The sequence below is a fragment of the Macrotis lagotis genome, chromosome X, assembly GCF_037893015.1.
Source record: "Macrotis lagotis isolate mMagLag1 chromosome X, bilby.v1.9.chrom.fasta, whole genome shotgun sequence".
Taxonomy (NCBI): domain Eukaryota; kingdom Metazoa; phylum Chordata; class Mammalia; order Peramelemorphia; family Peramelidae; genus Macrotis; species Macrotis lagotis.
The window spans coordinates 450,766,761-450,781,703 of record NC_133666.1 but is presented as its reverse complement, the minus strand read 5'-3'; the positions used below and the strand labels follow the sequence as shown (position 1 = coordinate 450,781,703).

The 14,943-nt window shown below is 32.9% G+C and overlaps 1 protein-coding gene across 13 annotated transcripts in view; it reads right to left on the bottom strand.

Annotated features, from left to right (window-relative positions):
- Window positions 1-14,943, bottom strand: part of ZNF521 (zinc finger protein 521) — a 363,098-nt gene that overhangs the window by 177,753 nt on the left and 170,402 nt on the right. The window lies entirely within an intron of this gene.

The following is a 14,943-nucleotide window of genomic DNA, read 5'->3' as shown; positions in this document are numbered from 1 at the left end:
AAGTATATGGCAATTATACTCCTATTCAAATGTGCTTATGCTTTGTAGATTAAAATTTCCTGCCATGAACTATGTAACCTGCTAACTTTTTGAATCAATATCATGTTGTACTATGAATGCAAATATCTGAATATTATTACATGCCTCTTATGAATTGATGTTATTTCTTCTTTCAAGTATCATATCAGCTCCAAGCTAAGATACCATATTTTATCAAAATAGTTGCAAAATAGTGGCCCTTAGGGAATCATACTAGTGATTAATCTTAATTCTAAATTAAATCTACCCTAATACCTTACTGTGGGACATTCTCAAAGGCTCCACCAGTAAAACTTAAGTCCTGGCAGGTTTTATCATGCAGGAAAGAATGAGACTATGATTCTAACAAATTAATGCATTTCTTTTCAAAGAAATAATTTAGTTGAATATGAAGAGGTCCATCACTAATAAGTGGGTTGTTATGTGATGAATTCTTTTGCCAAGGAAACTCATGAAATAAATAAAAATAAAAACATTTCTCAGGTTATTCTCTATGACCTTTTTCTGATTCTGCAGTTATGATGGCAGAAAGGCAGAAAGGGGAACACAGGATGCTAACCATCAATTTTTATCCATCTAAAGACTTTAACTTAGCGGTTAGTACTCTAAGAACAAGATGCTTATCAAATAATCAGCAAATAGATCTATTTTTGAAGGATCTTGAAAGTTTCATTATAAAGGAAATTAGTAAGAAGGAATTTTCAGTCACATGGAAGCATGGTTCATAAGGACTTTTTTGTAGAGACAAAGGAAGGAATGAATATGGTTCTATTAAACACCCAAACACAAGAAGAAATTTTTTTCATGACTATTTCATTAGATAGTTGGTCATCTAGAATCACAATACTCATAATAAATATTTGTAAAATCATCACTGTGAAAATCATTGTAGTTTGGGCATCAATATCAGAGAGGATAAAAACAAGAAGAAATTCTGTGAATAACTCAATTGTTGTTATTGTTTCAGTAATGTCCAATTCTCTGTGACCCCAGTTGATGTTTTCTTTGCAAAACACTGGAATGGTTTGCCATTTCTTTATTCAGGTCATTTACAGATGAGGAATTGAGACAAACAGGATTAAGTGACTTGATCAAGGTTACACAGCTAATAAGTGTCTGAAGCTGAATTTGAGATCAGGTCTTCCAGGGTTGACCCTCTATCCACTGTGCCACCCAGGTACCCTGAATAACTCAATAAGATTCACTCAATTATATCAATAAACATTTTGAGAACTAGTGATTTCAAAACAAAGGAAGAAATAAGTGTATGCTGAGAATTATTTCATAAATAATAGGTCAGAAAGAAGGAAGGAGAGAGATCAAACATTAGGCAGAAGACTTAAGTCTTACATCATGAATATATTCTTCATGATGAGCACTAAACAACATCACAAAAATGAAATTGATTGTATTTCAGATAGGAAAAGACAAAATTTATGTGAGTGGCATCCCTGAAGCACATCTTGCAATTAGACTATCAACTTATTAAAAGCAAAGATTAAAAGGACCAAAAAAAGGAGAAAAAGACAAACAATGAGAAAAGATATGATGTCTCTGAAACTGCTCTCATTTTTTAGAGTAACTGATAATTAAAGTTAGATAATAGAAGAAATAAACAACACCAATTATAATAATTTCATACTGAAATTAAAACAATGTAAACCAATTGCTATAGCAAGAGACAGAAAATGGGCAAAAATGTGCCTTGCCATTTAATACCTGACAGCTATCATGGAGAGATATTTAGAATATAAACCCATATGTAATCTTATGAATAAGCATAATGAATAATTATAAAGTGCATCACCTCACTAAGTAAAGAGAGGAAGTGAAAAATTAAATTAGTTTTTTTTAAATAATGATTGGAACACTGAATATAATGTCAAACTTCTTTGGAATATGGATCAGTTTTGCTGATTTTTTTTCTTCTTTCTTTAAAATAACTCAAAAGACATCACTGTCCACAGCATAAAGATCAATTGGATAAAGGATGTCTATAGCCCAGATAATGACAATATTAATAGACAATGAACTGGGTTCACAATTAAATAGGAGAGTTAACCAGATTGCTTTTGATTAATTTTAAATCTCCTTTAATTATCCCAAACTTTTCTTGAGAACAAAGGAACATTTTTTAAAATACCAATAATCTAACCAGCATTATTCTACAGTGGAGAGGATTGGAATATTTGAGTCTCACATAAACTAAAAGTGGATATCAGGCAGAAAACAATGAAGAGAGGCATGGTGAGTGAGCTAACCACAATATAATAACAAATGAGAAACTTGAGACAAAAATAAGGTAAAATTAGTCATCAGAAAAATTCATGCTAGAAAAAGAATTTGGACTGGTCACAAGGCAAAAGAAAGGGATGGCAGGAGATACTAGATCTATTTGAATATAATAACCTTTGTAGCAGAATAATTGTAAGTTCTATACTCATGGCTTTTCCTGTCATTTGTTATTAGATACTCAGTGAATACTGACTGACTGATTGATTTCCTATGGACCTTGCTTTATCTTTGAATAGTTAGTTGAGTTTTGGTTATGGTAGCCAAATAGCCAATATGTGTGGTCACTATAATAAGTTAAAAATCTAATTTCCTAGGTCTTTCACTAAACCTTTGAAGCTCTTTCTGCTTTCTTATGTCTAAAACCAAGTAATAAATGTGAAATTCCCCAGACATTCCTTGAATCCATTTAAATAGGGGAATTTTAACATTATTCTTTGTCTAACTCATCAATACCTCTTCTATATCCAAAGGCATGACAGACTTTTCTTTGTTCTGTCTTTTATATTCTGAGTCATCCCGAGTCTTTCCAAAACCTGCAAAGATTTCATGTTTTCTGACTAAATCCTATGTTCTGGTGAGTAACCAGAATTTACCACCAATTTCATTTACTCCAAACTTCATCCCAAGGGGTATTACCTTATATTGCTGAGAAATAGCTATAATTATAAAAACTCACTGTTTCTCAAAATAAAACTTTGTTGCTTATGCTTCATAAGACTTTTTTAGTGAGACAATCACAAAGCTTACTATAACTTTCTTTTTTTGCTTTATTTTTACTTTAATTTTATTCCATTAAGTCTTCTTTATAGATGGTGGACTTTAACCTAAGAGTCCTTCTAGGAGATATAGTTCCTTGCTTGTGATTGCTTTTCCCACCCACATGTGAATCCATTCTCCTGAGTTTACTCCTTTATATTTATTGCTTGACATTGTGCATAACCTTAGAGCACATAAAATAATAATAAACTTTGCAGTTTTTTAGACATCTCTCTGCTCCTTACTCTTCTTAGGTTTTCTAGTCTTTGCTTTTGCCATTTCAATTTCATTTCCCCCTACTTTTACCAATTCTATAGAATTAAGATAATTTATCTAGATGCTTGCTTACTAATCATTTCTAATCACTTTTCTTGCATAGGTGAAATATTGATTTTAATAACATTATGTAAACATTAAATATCTTATAGTATAATAGATAATACTATCATAGCATTTTGTTATATCATGCCATAGAGTTATGATCCTAATCTCTTCCTCAAGTCACTCCTCTCTCTCTCTCTAAGCATTCTCTATTCAACTACCAAACTGATATTCCTAAAGCAGTCACTCTTCTGGTAAACTTCAATGGCGACAACAATATTTGAAAATTAACTACAAGTTCCTATGCAAGTCATTTGAATCCTTTTATAGTTTGGCTACAATCTTCCTTTTTATTAGATTTATGTGATATAGTCACATTCATTTACACCTTTCATAAAAAGTGCTTTATTTCTCACCTTCATACCTCTGCACAGAATCTTCATGCCACTCCCAATGAACCATGCCTAAAATGAACTCCTTCTCCAATCCATTGCTAAAATTCCTTAACTTCTTCAAAACTTTTCTCAAGCTCAGTGTTCTACTTTAGGCTAGATGACTCAGTGGATAGAACACAAAGTCTAGAGTCAGATAGACCCAAGGTCAAATCTGACCTCAGACACTAACTGTATGGGTAAATCATTTAACCCTGTTTGCCTCAGGTCCTCATCTTAAAAGGCACTGGTTGGGGCGGCTAGGTGGTGCAGTGGATAGAGCACAGACCCTGGAGTCAGGAGTACCTGAGTTCAAATCCATCCTCAGACACTTAATAATTATCTAGCTGTGTGGCCTTGGGCAAGCCACTTAACCCCATTTGCCTTGCAAAACACTTAAAAAAATGCATTGGAGAAGGAAATGGCAAAACACTCCAAGTATCTTTGCCAAGAAAATCTCAAATGGGGTCATGAAAAATCAGATATGACTGAAATTACCAAATAACAACTTTCCAACATTTACCTCCAATTGTCAGATGTTTTGCCTTATATTTCTATGGTATCAAATAGAAACAGTCATAAATATATATATATATATGTATATATAATATACATACATATGTATATATATATACACACACATACATATACACATATATAATGAAAAGGATCCTTGTGCTGTAATAATTTAATTCTGAGTTCTATTATATTCTATTTTGTTAAATATTTTCCATTATATTTTTTATCTAATTCTGTACTCAGGAATGCTGCTAGCACTATGTTGTCCATGTTTAATATGTCTATTTTATATGTTTTGTTTATGTTTATATGTGTTCACAATATTTTCTCCAAAAGAATATAAGTTCTTTCACTGCAGGGACTAAAATAGGTGTTTTTTTTAATAAGCACTTATCGATTTTTAGAAGCAAACAAAAAAATCAAGGTCCCACTGAAACCACACTTTTTAAAACAAAATTTGATTTCAAAACACTTAAATAATTGAAACAATATCTTCAAATTTGAATATTTGGAGACCTCTATAACTAATTTACAACTAATTTACACATCAGGTATGGTTGGTTAGTGCAGTGACTAAAGTACCGAGACTAATCTTTCCAAGTTCAAATCTGAATTTAGACCTTGTTAGCTCTGTGACACTGAGCAGGTTTTTCTGTTTGCCCTGAGTTTCCTCATCTTTAAAATGAACTGGAGAAAGTAATGACAAAATCCATCCCAAGTATCTTTTCCAAGAAAGCCCCAAATGGGGTCACAAAGAGTATGGCATGACTTAACAACAACAACAAACAATAACAACATTTTATGTACTATTATTCCACTGAAAGTAACTATTTCTATGATATATATTAAGTTATAAACATACAGGCTATCATAAGTTCTAACCATAGTCTCACAGAACTGGATCTGCAAGGGACCTTAGAGATTCCCTAGCCCAATCCCTCATCTCACACATGAGAAAATTGAACTGGGGCAGCTAGGTGGTATAGATAGAGCACCAGCCCTGGAGTCAGGAGGACTTGAGTTCAAATTCAGTCTCAGACACTTGATAATTGCCTAGCTGTGTAATCTTGGGCAAATCACTTAACCTCATTGCCTTAAATAAATAAAATTTAAAAAAAAGAAATTGAACCCCAGAGATATTAAGTATCACAATGATAGTATGGAGCAGAGATGTGATTCAGACTCAGTTCTTTTCATTCCTGGTTTGATGTACCTACCAACCACAGCACACTGTTTTTCACATTTAATTTAATAGCAACAAGAGTAAATAGTTATTGAATGTCTCCCATAGTTTATACATTAACAGGAATAAGATGGTATGATAGGAGACAAATATCTATAATCCAAGTCAAAATATGGCAAAATATTATAAGACCAAATCATATGTTTGAAATGCTGTCAGCTTTAAGTCCTCTTAAAAATTTCAGCTTTATTTTTTATTTCTCTTTCAATAAAATCAGTCATTAAGCTTCATTCATTCAATAGGTATTTCTTGAGCAATTATGATAAACCAGGTTTTAAAATTTACAAAGAGAAATAAGATAGAGTTCCTGCCCTGGAGAAGCTTTCAATTTAGTTATATGTATGTATATATATATATATACATACATATACATAGTTTACACAAGTAGCTTCAACAGAAAGCAATGTAAGAGATATAAATTAAATGGGCAGACTCCAAATGCAAGAAGAATGCTGCTGATCAGGAGGAAGAAGTAGTATGTCATTTGAGCTGCATCAGTTTTTAGAAGGTGGAAATGGGGGAGTGGCAGTGAGTTGGGCAGCATTCCAAATAGAGGGCAGGGCACAAGCAAAGGCAAAATGGTGGGAAAGAACAGTGTACGTCAGGAGAATTGCAAGTAGTTCAAATTAACTAGAACATCTGATGCTTGTGGGAGAGCATCTAATAGTGTTTTGCATAGAGAAAACACTCAATAAATATTTATTGAATTGATTTGAAGTGAGCAAAGATAGATCAACCTGAAAAGAGATCTTGGAGTTAGACAAAGGAGAACCTTAAATGCTAAGCTGTGGAATTTGGATTTTTGGTCATGAGCAGCCATTACAGATTCTTAAGAAAGGGGGGGAAGGGAGGGGAGAAAATGGTCTAAGTGGCATTTGAGTTAGATGATTTAGAGGAAGATATAAGAAAGAAGGTAAGAAAACCAGTTGAGAGTTCACTGCAATAATCCCAGAATGTGGTAATGGAATCCAGAATTAGGGTAGCAGTAGTGGGGGAATAGAAAGGGAAGGACATTACATGAAGACAGGTTGGCAAAGAAAGGAGAGTTTGAGTTCAGAGATCAGAGACTGTGTAAATAGAAAAATTATATTATTATGATTATGATTATTAATGGAATTTCAGCAATCAAAAAAGGAGTTTTGGGGGGAGTAACATGATAAATTCACTTTTAAATTTATTGAACTTGAAGTATTAGCAAGACATCCACCATTGAAATATCCAGCAGTCATTGGAAATGTGGAATAAAAACACATAAGAGAGGTTAGTATAAGGAAAAAAAAATTTAGAAATCATTCACCTAAAAAATGAGAGTTTAAGTCCTAGGAGATAATGATGATAATAATAATAATAATAATGATAATAATAATAATAATAATAATAATAATAATAATGACTGATATTTTATATAGCACTTTAAAATCAGTGATGTACTTTTACATATATTATTTTAATTGAGGGAATGAAAAAAAACATTAGACACAATAGAGGAGGAATGGGGGGATAAGGAAGAAAATGAAAATGAAAAACTAATCATAGCCTCTTAAGAAATGCTCATATTTGGAGAGCAAAAGGAAGAAAAGTCATATAGAGAAGAGTAATGAAGGAATATATTTTATGTAGAATTTCAAAAGGGCTTTGTCCAAGTTTTCACAGTGAGATTACTAAATCACCAAGTTTCAGGTGTTTCCTACAAAAAAATGTCACCTCAGTGATATACTCCATGGGACCACGCAGCTTCCTTTTCATCTGGACATTTCCCTCACTCCCTCACCATGTTGTTGTTTTTTTCTCCCACACTTCTCAACTTTAGCTCTGAGAATTTTAATCAATTTAATATGTTTTTTGCAAAAGCAAAAGCGAAAGCATTGTCTCTGGGTGTGTCATCTGAATGTCAAGTGATTACCTTATTGTTCTCCTCACCAACTTTGCGGTCACTAGTTTTCTAAGTGTTATTTTCTCATTAAGGTCAGTTATATGGTTCAGTGAATAAAGAGCTGGACCTGAAATCAGGAAAAACTCTTTCGAAGAAATTCAAATCTGGTCTCACTTAGATGTATGACCCTGGGCAAGTCACTTAACCTCTGGTTGCCTTAATCCACTGGGGAAGGAAATGGCAAACCAGTATCTTTGCCAAGAAGACCCCATGGAAAACATGATCCACAGGGTTCCATAGATTCAGACACAAATAAACAATGATAACTTCTCATTAGAAATAAATTCCTTGATGCTGAGTGAGATGAGCAGAACCAGAAAAACACTGTACACCCTAACAGCAACATGGGGGTGATGATCAAACTTGATGGACTTGCTCATTCCATCAGTGCAACAATCAGGGACAATTTTGGGCTGTCTGCAATGAAGAATACCATCTGTATCCAGAGAAACAACTGTGGAGTTTGAACAAAAACCAAGGACAATTACCTTAAATTTAGGGAAAAAAAAAACCCTGATATCTTATTGTTTGATCCTGCTATCTCTTATACTTGTTTCTTCCTTAAGGATATGATTTCTCTCTCATCACACTCAATTTGGAACTGTGTACCATGGAAACAATGTAAAGACAGACAAATTGCCTTCTGTGGGGGGTGGGGGGGGGGAGGGAAGTAAGATTAGAGGAAAAATTGTAAAACTAAAAATAAATAAAATCTTAAAAAAAGAAAAGAAAGTAAGTTCCTCAATGGCAGTGCCCCCTCCCTATTTTCACATTTATATGTCCAGCAACTTAACATAGATCTGGGCACCAAATAAGTGTATTAAAGTTTTTCTTCCATTAATTCATATGGAAAGTAGGTCAAATTAGCAATCTACATCTTAAAAGATTAGTTCAAACTAAGTATTTTAATATTGTTTCTTTCCCCTGTCTTTTTAGACAGATTTCCTATAGACTCCTCCACAATTTTGGTGATGGTTAAGTAACAGCTCTTCCCAGGCAGAAATCTAACAGAGTACAATAGTGTGAAATTCTCTTGATGTCAATCAATTAATCAATAAACATTAGGCATTTACTAGGTGCCAGGTACTATTCAAGTTCTTGTCCTCAAGGACTGTATATTCTAATGGAGAAGCTAAAGCGAATTATATGGAGGATAAATAGGAAATAACAGAAGGAAGGCACTGGAATTAAGAGAGATTGGGGAAAGCTTCCTGAAGGTAGGATTTTAGTTGGAACTTAAAGGAAAGCAGGAAGTTCAATAAGCTAAATGGAGAAGGGAGAGAGTTCTAGAAACGGGGAGAGCAAGAGAAAAAGCAATACTTGGGAGATGAAGGAATGTCTTGTTCATGAAACATCAAGGAAAACATTTTTAGGAATAAAGTGTAAGAAAACTGGCAAGTTGGGAAGGGGCTAGGTTATGAAAATATCTGAATGCCAAACTGAGTATTTTGATGTGTCACTAAATTTTATACATAATCCAAAATTTAGCATTACATACAATGACAACACAATTTCCTAGGTGAGTAGCTTCTCATGGTAAACCTAACAATGTAGAGTAAATGGTGCTATATAGAGAAAAACCTGAATTTGGAGTCAAAAGATCTAATGTTCAGTTCCTTAACTGCCAGTACAATCACAGACAAATAATTTAATCTTGCTTTCTACATTAACAAAATGAGGAAATAAGACTAGATGATCTCTAAGTTTCCTTCCAGCTTTGAATCCTATAATTTTATGAATATGAGATGGGGCTACAAAAAATTTGTGGGAAAAGGGGAGCAAAAATCTGGTTTGGGGGTGGTTGAAAAATTCCTCCAGGTACTTTGGTGAAATGCAGTTGAAATTGGTGATTGAGCTTGAGTAACGAGTTTCAGGTCACAAGTTTTCAAATGCCACATTTGTGCATTTATACTCAGGATTTTTCTAATTCCTTGTTCTGATAGGTTAGAGATGCCAAATAAATATACAAGAACAATACAACTGGAAGCAGACTGAATTTGGCAAAGCAACTAATTCTATTTGAGGAACATCCTGGGTCTTTCAAATTTATTTGGTCATGCAACTTTTCTGCTTAATTTTAAGGCTTTTATATTTAGTGGAAGTTTAATCCATCTATTTTTGCTTTATGCATATTTAACTCATCAAAATTTGGTATTAGTAATTTGACAACTAAAAAGCCTTAAGAGTATTTTCTCTGCTTCATTCTAGGGAAATACAATGTCAGGGAAAGTTCACCCCTAAACAGAAAGAATCATAGAACTTCAGTGGGTTCTGAATTTGGTGATGCATACTTTTGTCTCCAAAATGAATTCCATGGGACAAGAATTTCTGATACCTATATCCTTTAAAAGCAAAGATGATTAATGAGAAGGTGACATCTTCTCAAGGTTATGCTTGATTTTGAAATTACCAGAAAATCTTTCTAGTGATTCTAATTCATTTTACAATGCCTGTCAATAAACCATCTTGAAATTTTTGTGCTACAAATGCATATGCAACCATTTATTTAACAATTACTGCATATCTATACATTTTGGTCCCTTTGAAGATTTTCTATCAGACATAATGAAAAATGATCATATTCTCTTGAGGACTTGAAGGTGAAGGAAATGTCATCATGAGGTACATAAAGGGCTATAATTGAACAGGCAAATGAATAGCTGATTCATATTTAAAGAACTTGAGAAAGAAGGGACCCAGACACAACCTTTCTCAGTAATTTTTTTTATTTCTTGCAATTTTTACATTTATTTCAAAATATGAGGCACCACTTATAAGAGAGCATCCTAAAACATCCCTGAAGTAGTACAGTAGCATGATCAGTTATTTTACAGTTGAATAAACATACATGAAGAAAAATTTTTACTATGTGAACTCTAGTCTGAATCTATCCACTGGACCTCACAGTCTCCAAGTATTAAAAGAAAGACATTTTTTCAACATCTATATTGATTGCATTTTTCTGTTAATCTTCTAGCATTCAAAGCAATGGAAAAAATGGAAATTCTTCAACATCCCCCCCCCCCCCAGCAATGCTTCTATTTTTCTTTCAGAACACCGAACTGGATGATCTTTCAGATGCCAACCAGTTCTAATTATCAGAGAGAGTATAAACCCACAAAGCAAATCTCTATTAAGAAATAACTCCTTCATAATGCTTCTGATTGATAATTTTCATTGAGAATATTTAGTATTTTTCAATTAGAATTAAACTATCAGTCTCTCTAAATTTCAAAAGTTTAAGTGATGATAATGATGACAAAAATGCTGATGATATTGCCCTTGAGTTTAAATACCATTTTAGGATAGCTGAATTTTAATCCCTTCACAGAAGGAAATGTGGAGATAATTTAGACCACTCCTCCATGTGGAAACTATGGGTGATATGAATATCCACTATAATATCTTGACAGGTCTCATTTAGCTTTTAATTGAAGGCTTTTACTAATGGAAAACTCTCTATTATGTTTTCTGAGGCATTGATTCCATTTTGGGAAAACATTAATGAATAGCAAATTATTTCCAATATTTAGAGGGAGGGAAAAAAAAAAGCTTCCTTTCTAATTTTCTATAAGAAAACTTTAACCCTCTGGAATCAAGCACAAATGTAATCCTCTCTTTTACCATTAACACATTTTAAGACAGTGATCATGTCCATATTAAGCCTTCTCTTTGTAAAATATTTCTGGCTAAATTGAATCTTAGAAAATCTAGAAGATTCCCTAAATCAAGGTTTCTTAAGTATTTTATTGTCATGGATGCCTTAAGTCTATAGATCACTTCTCAGAATGTATTTAAATACATAAAATAATTTAGATGATATTATAAAGCATCATATTAAATTCAGTTTATTTAAATTATTTAAATTCAGGGAGTTCTCTGTTTCTCATTTAGAATTTTTTCTAGAACACCCCAGTTACCTGATGCTTTATTCCCTTCACTTCAAACTTGTTAAAAATTCAAGAGAAAAAGCTGAAACAAAAAACCTCCCAAATAAATGATTTTTCCTTGATTATAAAAATAATAAAAATAAACACAAATTCTTGAACCATAGGTTAAGAATCCCTGTCCTAAATCTATTTCAGCTTATTGATATCTCTCAGAATGGGATACAATAATGCCTAGTGTCTTGTTTGCATCTCTTTTATATCTTTAATTAGACAGCTAGGTAGCATAATGAATAGAGCACTGGGACTGCGATCAAGAAGATCTGAGGTCAAATTTGGCCTCAGATACTTATATTCTGTGTGACCCTGGGCAAGTCATTTAATGTTGTATACCTCAGTTTCCTCATCTGGAGAAAGAAACCAATGTAGTATCTTTGTAAAGAAAACCCCAAATAGGGTCATGAAGAGTCAGACACAAGTGAACAATAACAATATGACCTCAATAAACACATTTTATTTATCTTTAATTTATGGAATAAAATAAACATTTCTAAAGCATGGTATACTAAAAAGATGATTGCACATAGAACTGCAAATCTATTATGTACAACTTGCCCTTCCTTTTAAATAATTATTAAATTATCATGTAAATTTTTTTCTTCCTTCCTGATGATATTTATCTGTGATTGTATTTCAATCCCTTTTAGATTGTAAGATAATCACAGTAAAGGATCATATGTTCACTCAATTTATATCACATCCAGTCTGTACCACAGTGGTCTATGCAGCAAAAAGAGACAATATAAATTTCCAGAGGATGTTTAGCACATAATGTAGTACCTGGCACATTTCGTGTGTGTGTGTGTGTGTGTGTGTGTGTGTGTGTGTGTGTGTGTGTATAATAAATATCCCCAACCAATTGATGAAGCCATTGATCAAAATTACTTGTTTAAGTTGAATTGGTCAGTGAAGAAGACACTCCTTCATACTGAACATTATCTCTTAATATGGCCTGTTATAATAATAGCATATTTTTGGTTATCATGTCACTGTTAACTCATACTTGGAGTCTCTAACCTCCAGGCTTCTTCACATGCAGTGATAAATACTCATTACCCCCATTACCCCCATTTCATATTTAAGCAAATGTCTTTCTTAACCTTAGTCACTGCAGTTAAAATTTATAGCCCCTTTATGTTTCTATTTTAAAATTCCATTCATCATTCTACTCTATTAGCAATATGTTTGATTCTTAATTTTATCATTCCAACATATCAGTCACCAATTCTAACTTCAACATGAGTTTCTTAATCATAAATTTAGCTTCTTCTAAGTCAGTGATGAAAACATTCAACCAAACAGGACCAAGGATAAGGCCTGCAGCATCCTGCAACATATAACATCATTTCCCTTGAGTTTAATACCAACCTCACCACATCATCAATAATCAACTCCATGTTGGCTCCAAGTGTTCAGTGAGCTCTAAATCTGCCTAAATTTACTATTAGTCAGGCCATATCACTACATCTTGTCCTCAAGGTTATCATGAGGGTTTCTGTCAAATTCTTTAGAAAATTCATGTATAACATGTATATGGTGTTTTTCTGACCTTGTCTAATAACTGTCAAAAATAAAGGAAAAAATATTAAATCATAGCTTGCTTTTTTTAATGAACACATTTTAGTTTTCAGCAATTGCTGCTTCCTTTATATATATATATGCATAAAACCATCATTTAATAATCCACTGATAATTGGGGAAAATATTTTAAAATAAATAAATAAGAAAAATAAATAAGAAATTAAATTAATAATGCATTTAAATTAAATTAATTTTACAGGCTATCAATAAGATCTTTGTTCTATAATTTGTGGAACTTTCCCCTTTAAAATACTGAAGCATTTTCCCATTGTTATTTGGTGGGTACCTTCCATGCTATTCATAATTATTCTAAGATTTCTATTGTTCAGTAATAACTACAAATTATCTAATATTCTAGTTCATCTGGGACAAATGACAAGTTCATTTAATGCAACCAGGTACTCTCTATTTGCTTTCTGTTGCCATGTTTTTTTTTTTTGAAAGAAGAAAAATCTTATATGCACTACTCAACAAACCTTGGGCTCAGATAGCATCATAGGCTCAGATCATTTCCACAACCTACAAATCTAAGGACAGCAAGCTCTCTCTAGAGACCCCAGCATTCCCAGAAGACACAAAGACAGAATTTGCACTTTCCAATTCAAATCTCATAGGAATAACCATGGAAAGATTCATTCAATCACTTAAGGTCAGGAAGGACTATGGAACTGACTACTGAACTGACTACAGGACAGCCTGACCACTGAAACTATCCTGATTCTTTGTCCTAGTTCCAATCTGATGTCCCTGAGACATTTCTGTTCACATATGCTCTTTCTCTCCTAAAGCAATGACACAAATATTCACCACTGAAAATGAAGTAATATCACTGCCTCAGATACTTATCCCAGCCCAGAAATCATAATCAATGGCAGTTGGCCATATATTGTTGGTCAATATTTTCTTAGCGTTATCATATTTATGTTCTATGTCTTATGTTATGGGTGGGCTACATTTCTTCCACATACCTATTTACTAAGTTCTTGATATCTTCTTATTAATGTATTGCTTATCTTATGATTAAATTTCTTATTAATTCTTTCAATTCTATCCCTTTATGTTCTAGAGATTATTTTCCCAGAAAGAGAATTATCTGTTATAAAGAAACATCAATGACCTGTGATTTCCTTCAACCCAATCTAATCCAAGATAAGTTAACAAGAAAAAATTAAGTGCCTACTATGTGTAGGACATTGTACATGATACCTTAAGTATTAAGGCAAAATGGAAGCAGTTTCTGCTTATCTAATAACTTTTAGACTATTCGATTTGAGGATTCCATCTACAAACACTGATCATAACCCACTTATAAATTACAGATTTAGTTAGTTGAGAGAGAATCTAAAAGGTTAAGGGACTTTTCTATTACCATGAAATAATTTTGAAGCTGATATTTGAAATTATGCATTATGCTTACTGTGTCCCTATTAAGGAAAAAGAGTCAAATAATAGTTCTTTACTTTGGTCCTTCTTTAAGATAGTCTTCTTCACCTCAAGCTGGAAATTTCCCCCTTCTTTTTTTCTTGCTCCTTAAATAACTTTAGAAAATATTTTTGTTCACAGGATCAGTTTTGAAGAATGCTACCTAGCAGAGAGGTGTGTGACTAATCTGCAAACTGAGATGCATTTTTAGACCTGATAATTGAGAAAATTTGTTTTGCTTGACTAGGCTTATTTGATTAAAAAGTTTTCCTTTATGTTTTTTGTTTTTTTGTGTGTGTTCTTTTTCCAGTGGAGTGGGGAGGTAGAAGGGGGGGGGGGTGGAAATAAGTGCTTGATACTCAAAAAATTTTTTAAGTATTTAGCACTTACTTAAGCCTCAGGTTTTTGTTTTTTGTTTTGTGTTTGTTCTTTGTTTTAGAATTTTATACAGCCCAC